Below are 10,126 nucleotides of genomic sequence, written 5' to 3'. Positions count from 1 at the left end.
TGTAGCTTGCTATGATGCTGGACTCTGCTGTAGCCCACTGCTTCTTTCCTCACTGTGGCCTATGCAAAGGTCACTCTGTGTGAAGCTATGTTTAAATTCTGGGTTGGACAGTCCCTCGCATTTTGCCTGCAAGAGCTGCTTTAGATCACCTCAGAGAAGGGGGTTTATTCCTGCTGAAGGAAGTGAAGATGTTGTCTCCATGGCGATCCAGCCTGTGGCTCAGGGCTTCTGCCACTGGTACAACACGATGCTACCCAGCCCAGCTGGGTGTCTCTGCAAAGAGTTCTTTCCAGGAGAGAGGATCTAATTGGGCTGGATCTTACTATCCAATAGGAAGGGCCCCATTAGAGCAGAGTCGAGAGTCGAGGTCCTTGAAGGAGGTCAGGATAAGCTGACTCTGTAGTTGACAAAAGCTGTTAGCAGCTGGAGGAAGGAAGAATTTGCTTGTGCCACTTTCTTTCAAAGGGAGCTGCATGAGCCAAAAACCACTGCATTCCCTGGATCCCACTGATACAGCTTCCATCACCTGCTCTGGCCCTTGGGATGGGATCCCCCACCCCCTGGGGAAGGACCATGACTTACTCATCTTTTTGTTCCTGACACGAGCAAACTGTCTAGCACACAGCTGATAAGAATGTTATGGATGTAATATGTATTTTTTTTAGACAGAGTAGACAAAAGTAGATAAAATCTAAGCTGGAGTTTGAAACAAAGGGATTTTATGTATTTTTAAGAGTACATTTTTACAAAAGAAGATTTATTTATGTTAAAGTCACAGTGACAGAAAGAGATTTTCCATGTTCTGGTTCATTCCCCAAATGGCTGCAGTAATTGGGGCTGGTCTAGGCTGAAGCCAGGGGTCTGCAGCACCACCCATTTGGGCTTCTCACATGGGTTGCAGGGGTCCACTTTGCCATCCTCCGTTGCTCTCCTAGGCACATTAGCAAGAAACTGGATCAGAAAAATATATTTGACAGGTAGAGCAAGCCCCGATCCACCAGTTCACTCTCCAAGAGTGAACTCAATTCAAATCTCCTATGTGGATAAAAGAGACTTAACCACATGAGCCATGACTGCTGCCTCCCAGGCTCTTCATTATCAGTAACTGGAGCCAGGAGGTATAACAAGACATCCAACCCAGGTGTTTTCACAAGGGATGCAGATGCCTTGAGAGGGTCGCAACCACCAGGCCAAATGTCCACTGCAGAAGAGGGGTCCTTTTGCAAGCACAGCATACTTCATACCCAAAAGTGGTAGAGATGTGAGGTAGGAGGTGTTCGACAAGAAGTTGAGGCAGGAACCAGCAAGAGAATGGCTCCATTTGGCAAGGACTTTGAAAAGCAAAGGAAAGTAAGCCAAATCCTACTCTAATAAGCTCAATGGCCAAGGAACTTAAATTGTGTTTGGGCCAACGTGTTGGAGCTGATGATTGTATGGGTTAAGAGGCTAACCCAGTGTTGGTGTTGAGTAGGAGGTTTACCTGGGACATGGTGAAGGAGCGGTAAGAGATGATACAGGTGGCTGGAGCAGATGGCCAAGGAGATGGAGGAAGATCTGACCGGATGCAGCTGCTGTGGATGGAGAGAGACAGGGATGGAAGGAAAGGCACTGAATGGCTGTATAGTGAGAATTATATTCGTGTGAGGACAGCGCTGAGACTGGCTGGAGAGGGGGAGCATCTGTAACAGAAGTGAAGCAACCCGAAAGAAGAACTCTTTTTCAGGCATGTGACTTAAGAAATTCCCCTTTGATCAGTGCTTGACCGGTGTCCCAGAACCATGTCTGGTAATTACTCAGCCTGGTTTCAAACCAGGGCCAAGCTGGAAAAGCTTGTGAGAGCTGTAGGCCCTATCTCCAAGATACTGGCTCAAAATCTCTGGCAATGGGATCGGAGTATTACAAGGAAAATGGGTTTTGGTTTATAAAGGTCTCTTCTAACAAGTGCTTTTTAGGGGTCGGGCCAGGAGTGAGGTTGGTGTTCCGCTGCACAGCCAGGTATAGGAAAGGGTCATGGACTTGACCCTTCACCTGGAAGAGAATCTACTTCAAAGGCACATCCCTGGGAGATGTGCCTCCAAAAACTCCTTGGGTCACAATGTTAGACCTTGCAGAGCCTCTCCCTGTATTTCCAATGACTATATCTGCACCAAAAATGTCATAAGGCAAGGGATTAAAATTTTTTTTCTTTGAAAGGCAGATTTGCAGAGAGAGAGAGACAGAGAGACAGAGAGACTTCTGGTTTACTCCCCAAATGGCTGCAACATCTAGAGCTGAGCCGATCCGAAGCCAGGAACTGTGAATATCTTCTGGGTCTCCCATGCCGGTGCAGGAGCCCAACGACTTGAGCCATTCTCTGCTGCTTTTCCAGGCCATAAGCAGGGAGCTGGATGGGAAGTAGAGCAGCCAGGACTCCAACTGGCACCCACATGGGATGCTGGTGCTGCAGGGAGAGGATTAGCTCGTTATGTCACCACGCCAGCCCTGTCAAGGGATCTAAAACTCCTGTGAACTTCATCAGATTCCCTTTCTTCCCACTTAAAGTTCCTACATCTTTCCCAATGCCCTAAGTCTCCCAATGAAGATTGTTTCCAACCCCAGTGAAGTCTGCAGCAAGCTTTACCTTGTCCAAAGTCCACACGCTGTTAATGTTGGTTGTTGTCATTTATCTGACACTGAGAGAAAAAGCACAGTATAAGGTAACAGATAGTGGCTTAACTTACCACAGAGATTTTAAATTCCCTAAGAGCAGGAGCTGTGTCTTATTTCTGTTCTCTCATGCAGTATGCCTAATATAGGGTAGCTTTAATAAAATAATCACGTAGTACAAATCCTAATGTATTGCACCGTATGACGAAGTCTTAAGAATTCATCATTCGGGGTCTGGCACAGTAGCCTAGCGGCTAAAGTCCTTACCTTGTATGCACGGGATCTCATATGAGTGCTAGTTCTAATCCCAGTAGCCCCAATTCCCAGCCAGATTCTCTTCCATCTCCCTGCTTGTGGCCTGGGAAAGCATTTGAGGACACCCCAAAGCGTTGGGACCCGGCACCCGCACGGGAAGTCCAGAAGAGGCTCTGGACTCCTGGCTTCGGATCGACTCAGCTCTGACCGTTTCAGCCCTGGGGGAGTGAATCAGCAAATGGAAAATCTTCCTCTCTGTCTTTTTTCTTCTCTGTATATCTGACTTTCCAATACAAATAAAATAAATCTTAAGAGAATTAATCACTCTTTTTGGTCTAACAAGTGCCATCTCCACTCCTGCATTCCTTCTGGGCATTCATGGAAAAAAAATCTAAGGATGGTTGATTATTGAGCAGCTCAGCCAGAGTAACCTTGGGAAGGCTGTTGAACCTGAAACAGTTCAGGAAGTCCGAGAGGCTACTGCTGGTGCTTGGGCAGTTCCAACAATAGGGATGCGGCTGAGTCTTTTTTCAACTACTCCCTTATACCTGAGCTTCTCCTCAAGACCAGACACAGCCTGGAGGTTCAGGCTTAGGACTTTGAAAACAGCTCTGGCTACCATGGCTACTAATCAAATAGTTTCAATCAGTCTCCCTCAAGGAACATGGCTGGATCACAGTTCCTGACCCCTTCCAGTCGGGCTGCGCCATGTGCCAGGTTCAGGCCAATGAGTCCTGGGTGGATGTGTATTGTTTCTGGGCTGAGCATTGAGAAGCAGAGTGGGGTCCTTCCAAGCCTTCTGCCATGGTCTCTATCAACATCTGAGAAGATGACCGCTCTACTAGCCTGCGTCCTGGAGGGAAAAGATGTTGAGTGGTTGACCTCTGATGATGAATGTGACCACATAGTATGAGCATGAAATAAACCTTGGGTATAATAAGCCTCATCATTTAGGGGTTTGCTTGTTACCACGGTCTATGTTGACTAATACAAAATCACGGAGAAAGTTGGCCCAGCCTCAGAGTGGGTGTCCTCAGGCCTCAGGTGGTGCCTGTTAAAGACTGAGTCACGTACAAGCTTGTTGGGGAGAAAAAGCCAGTTGGGGAGGAAAAGACTCTGTACAAGCATTCATCTGCAGCTGTTGCAGTGGCAGAGCACTTGCAGCTGGCTCTGGAGTCTCTCCAAGTCCGCACCCTGGAATCTCTCAGGGCTGGTTTTCAGAGCCTGGGGGCTGGGGAATGACCTCTTTTCCAGCTGTCCGTTGGGAGCTGGGAGACACACACCTCCAGGGTTGACTGGCTACAGAGCAGCGTTCCTTCAATCCCAGAGCACTCAAGGACACAGACAAGTGAGTGTGTGCCTGAACGGCCCTCAGTGGGCAGAGGGTACACTGAATTGTCATGCTTTAGCAACCACGTGGTCTTCAGTCTCCTTTATAAAACTGCCACGTTCGCTTGCATTTTAAGATTGTTTCGATTTATTGATCACAGGAAAAAATGTTGATGACTTGATGCCTCAGGCTCTTGCCCTGGTTCCCACAGCCCTGGCAGACTTTGGGCCTCCTTCCTGGGAGGGCTTACCTCTCAGAACTGCACGGTTCTGGGCAACCCAGTGTTGCTAGGTTACCAGCCGGATGACATCATGCATAGCTCACCAGGGGGTTAGAGAGCCAGGGGCAACGTGGGCGTGTGGCAGATGCATGGCACATGTTTCAGGGTCCTGCTATCCATGATTGCCTTTGTGTTTTCTAGAATCTTTCACAGCCTCAGTTATTCTAATATGCCAGTGTCAACATCTGTCCACCCTAGGAGTGTCAGTGACTGAGAACAGTTAGGGAGTGACCCACTCCAGGGTCCGGGTGTCTCCCGTGGGGACACAACTTTGTGCTGCACCTCAAAACATTCCAGCTCCCTCATCAGAGTGAGAAACCTGGAGCGTGAACCATCCAGGGCTGGAGTGAGGACGCGTCATGCCAGTAGAGATGAGGCATACAGTGAAAGAATATAAACATGAGTCTTCCTTTAAACAGATTCCAGATTTACAGCCTTACTTGTAAAACTTAGGAGGGAAACGGAGTGAAAAGATAAGCTTACTTTGTTGCAGAATTTTTCTTAAATCCATGTCAAGTTTCTTTCATAATACTCATTCTCTATGCAGTTTTGAAGATCTTTCATACATAGAAAGAAACCAGACTTGTCTGAAACAAACATCAAAGTTTGCATTTAAGTTTATTTTTCAGATTTAATAATCAAACTTATCGAATTGCACCATAATAATGTTCTCCACAGCTTTTGAAATTAGTGTTCTCATTATGAAAATTAGATTTCTCACCATGGATATTCTGTAACACTGACTATGCAGGACATGGCTCACCCAGCCACGACGTGATTAATTAAAATGGAAACAAGCTTATTACTCAGCTTCTGACTCATATTTACAAGAGATTTTGAAGTTTTATAAGGCTGATCCTTGAGTCATCATTTTTTGATGGCTTTGTAATGAATACACTACTACCTTATGGCTTTCAAAGTGGGGGGGAAGCTTGTCACATCAAAGGCTAGTCAGATGAAATTAAGCCTATTTTGTAGGAACACCGAGTCCTTTCTAGCTTGGGTAGGGACAAAACACGCTTGGTAGAAATCAGCCAACCAGGCCATGCCAGGTACATATTGGGTCCTCAGCTTGGTGTGGGGCTTGCTGATGGGACCTTCACACTTCCATAATCCAGGGGCTTGTACTTTCTGAACAGAAATTCCAGGGTTATTCGTGTCACAAAAGTTTCTGGAGCACTTGCTCCTGCTAGCAGAGTCATTTGGACCCTGCTATGGTTTTGATGTGTTTTAATCTCCCAGTTTCAGATACTGGAACCTTGTCCCCAGTGTAGCAAGTGTTGAGATGGAGCCCTAGTGCAAGGTGACTTAATCACAGGGGATTAGTGCTGGTCTCCCAGAAGGGATTAGTTCCAGGAAAGCAGGTTGTCCTGTCTGGCCATTTGACCACTTCTGCGTAGTCTCTCACTATTGTGGCACCATGCACGAGGGCCTCACCAGAGCTAAGCAAACGGTACAAGACTTTTGAATCCACAGAACTGAGGCCAACTAAACCCTTGTTCTTTTCAAAGTATCTAGCCTTCAGAACAACAGGGACTCCAAAAATAGAAAAGTCTGAGGGTTTGGAATTGTGGCATAGCGGATAGAACTGCCTAAAACACCACCCTCCCATGTGGGTGCTGGTTTGAGTTTTAGCTACGCCACCTCTCATCCAGCTTCCTGATAATGTGTCTGAGAACACTGCAAAAGATAACCCACACGCTCAGACCCTTGCACCATGTGGGAGACCCAGAAGAAGCTCCTGGCTCCTGGCTTCTGCCTGGCCAAGCTCTGGCCATTGCAGCCATCAGTAGAGTAAACTGCGGGTAGAAGATCAATCTCTCTTTCCCCCGTAACTTAGTTGTTTTTTTTTTTTTTTTTTTTTTTTTTTTTTTAATGGAAAGGCAGATATATGGAGAGAAGGAGATACAAGGAGGAAGATCTTCTATCTGCTGATTCACTCCTCAAGTAGCCACCAGGGCTGGAGCTGAGCCGATCCGAAGACAGGAGTCAGGAGCCTCCTTCGGGTCTCCCACGTGGGTGCAGGGTCCAAAGGCTTTGAACCATCTTCTACTGCTTCTCCAGGCCACAAGTAGAAAGCTGGAAGGGAAGTGGAGCAGTCCGGATTAGAAATGGGATATGGGATCCCAGCACATACCAAGGTGAGGATTTAGCCGCTAGGCTATTGCACTGGGCCCTGTAACTTAGTCTTTCTAATAATAATAAAACTTCTTTTAAAAAAGAAAAATTTTGGATAAGTTATACATTCCCCTGGACAAAAGAGAACATATAGGCATAATTTCCTTGGCAATATCTAAAACGTATGTCTGTAAATTTGGTTTTTAAAAAGCTGCTCAGGAGTAAAATGTCAAAAGTGGCAGTCTTGCCTCAAGAAACTCACTGCCAGCTGGGGAAGGTTGTACATAGTGCCAAGGACAAGGAGCTGGCAGTACAAGAAAAGCCAGTGGGAGATAGAACAGGGAGTGATGAACTCAGGTCACAGTTAAGCAACCCTACATCCTGGTTCGTAGTTTAGATGCTATTCTAGAAGTGTCCACTCATTAGAGCTGCAAATCCCTTTATTCAAATGGAACCTTGTAAGTGCAATACAGACATTAAACCCATGAGAAATGGTTCTTTGGGGATGTGGGGTGGGATAGTGCGGATTTCCAAGCCCTTGACAGTGTGACTGCCTCTCCGTTTTTTGCTGGGATGAGCAGAATAATTGCCATAGAACACTTAGCCTTTGCAGAGTGACTGTCGGGTTCGGTGCAGTGCACACAAAATGAAATAAACATCCAGAAATATTCATCTTAGATGTGTGCTTCAGGAAACAGTGATGCATGCCTAAAGTTCAGGCTCTCACAGTGCAAGGATGAACTGCAGCTCACTACTGGCATAGGCCCCATGAGGAAGGCCAGTGTGGCTCAGCATGGAGGGCACCCCATGCTGTCAGCATGGACCCCATGAGGAAGGCCAGTGTGCTTGGTGGAGATTCTGGGGCTGTCTTAAGGACCCAGCAGGTTAAACTGCTCTTTGCAAAGTAGGCATCCAACATCAGAGGGCTGGTTTGATTCCCGGCTACTGCGTTGCCAACCCCAGCAGTGTCACAAGTACCTGTAACACTGGTATCTCACATTAGAGGACCTCTTTGAGTCCTGGCTGCTCTGCTTCCAAGCCAGCTTCCTGCTGATGCATGTGGGAAGGCAGAAGATGGCCCAGATACTTGGGTCCCTGCTATCTACGTGGGGAACCTGAGTGGAGTTTCTGGCCCATTTCAATCTAACCCCAACCTTCCTGATGCAGCAATTTAGAGAGTGAACCAACAGTTGGAAGATCTCTGTGTCTCCCTCTCTCTCTGTCTCGCTGACTTTCCAATAAACAAGTCATTAAATATTCCCTTAAAAAACCTTTTTATTTATTTTTATTGGAAATTCAGATTTGCAGAGAGAAGCAGAGACAAGGAAAGTGATCTTTCATCCACTGATTCACTCCCCAAGTGACTGCAACAGCCAGAGCTGAGCTGATCCAAAGCCAGGAGCCCAGAGCTTCTTCTGGGTCTCCTACATGGATGAAGGGTCCCAAGGCTTTGGGCCTTCCTCCACTGCTTTCCCAGGACACAGGCAGGAAGCTGGAAAGGAAATGAAGCAGCCGGCATCTTATTGTCCAGATCAATTCAACAGTTTCTTGGGAATACCATCTCTGGTCTGAAAGCAGAGCTGACAGAGTATCGTCCTGACCAATCAAAAGCCACAACATAACATCAATAACAGTTTATAACATTATGGAGTTAATTGATATGGTATTGAGTGACAGATATGTTAGAAAATGCAAGTTCTTAACCACGTCCTGTGACTACCTAACTGACATTACTATTTTGGTTTATACACAACCGGCTTCTACACACTTTAAAATGGCTACAGGGTACTATTCAGCTGCCTCATGGCTATTTTCATTTTAGCATTCAGCAGTTTATAGTGTTGAAGCATAATTTTTACTGAACTTGGCAGATTTTGGGATAGTCCAAACTGGCTTATAACTCTAACAAGGCATATGTCAACAGTTGCAGTGCAGAACAGTTTTAGGAGGGGTGTGCAGAGAAATCTTCAATACCCCAGTGAGGAGTAACTTATTTTCGTGTCCTACCTAGTAAGGTATATGTGAGTCCATGCTGACCGTTTCCTGTCTGGGTCTATGCTTTCCTTGTTGTTCTCTGTCTGTCTATTCTAATTTTTTTTTGTTTTTTTTTGGGGGGGGGATGCTCTGGGGCGACCCTGATGGTCATTGCATGAGAGGTTGGGGATCCAAAGTTGGAACTAAGTAAGGACCAGAGCAAGCTCCTCTCCCTAGTCCTGAAGGAAGTTCACTGTTCTTCTGTTTCTGCAGACCACTCAGGGCTCCTGGCTGTTGTTCCGATGACCCTGGATCCTGCGAGGAAAGATTTGGGTTTCTTCCATCCCATGTGGTAGATCCAAACGGGAATGGATGACCTCAGAGTTTTTGGCCTCCGAAGGCACTCCAGTTCATTCAGGTATCATTTCTATGGTCTGAGAATACAAGCCTTCTCAGAAAGAATATGGAAGGAAAAGCTAACATTAATCTTATATACAATCATCCAGAGAATTGGAAAAGCAGGCAATATTTTCCAATATATTCTATGAAGTCAATATAACATGTTATCATCATCAGTAAAGACAAGAGAGGAAAATTATAGACCGAAGTCTCCTGTGAACTACATAAAAAAAGATCCTAAGCAAAATAGTAACAAGCAAGTTATGATGTATTTGAATGAACAAGATATCATAGTCAGTTAAATTTATTCCAGAAAATTCAGACTAGTTTAACATTTGAAAACAATTGACTATAATTCATTATAGTCATAGAATAAACGAGAAGAACCCTACAGTTATTTCAATAGGTACAGGTCAGTACCAGCATAACCCTTTCTCTGTCTGTTGTAACAAGCAACCACAGGTTTGGTGACTTCAAACAATCCATTTGCTCTTTTACAGTTCTGAAACCAGAAGTCCAAAATCAGTCTCACTGGGCCCAAAGCAAGGGGTTAGCAGCAGAGCCATTTTCCTTCCCATTCCTTGCCTCCGGCCTCTGATGGCTACCAGCATTTATTGATTTTGCTGCCTCCTCCCTCTGATCTTAGCTTGCATGGTCATGTCACCTCCTTATAGGATCATGTTAGATCTTCTTTGCCTCTCTGTTATACTGCGTCCACAGCCCATCTGGCTAATCCAGGATGTCTCATCTCAGTGTATTTAACTTAACCACATTTGCGAAGATGTTCACATGCAAGGACCCAGTTGCAGTTTCTGGGGATGGGAACCTGCTATCTTTTGGAGGGCTGTTGTTCATCCTACTGTTGAAGGAAAATTATCAATCTGATGAAGAGTATTAGAAAAGTGTTATATCAGAACTTTCTAATACAGAAAATGTTAGAATTTTTACAAGGAAAAAAAGTGACACTGAGAGTTACCACTTCTATTCAAAGTTTTGGCCAGAACAGTATCCAGTCCAGGCTCAGGTATTGCATAAAGCTGTTGAAATCCAGCCCCATCCCTATTTTTTTTTTTTTTTGATGCTGACTTTATTGTGTTTCATTAGTTTGCATTTCCTCTCTCTCC

This window comes from Ochotona princeps, chromosome 25, assembly GCF_030435755.1.
Source record: "Ochotona princeps isolate mOchPri1 chromosome 25, mOchPri1.hap1, whole genome shotgun sequence".
In the NCBI taxonomy this organism is placed as follows: domain Eukaryota; kingdom Metazoa; phylum Chordata; class Mammalia; order Lagomorpha; family Ochotonidae; genus Ochotona; species Ochotona princeps.
The sequence above is the reverse complement of the archived record's forward strand: the minus strand, read 5'-3'. Positions refer to the sequence as shown.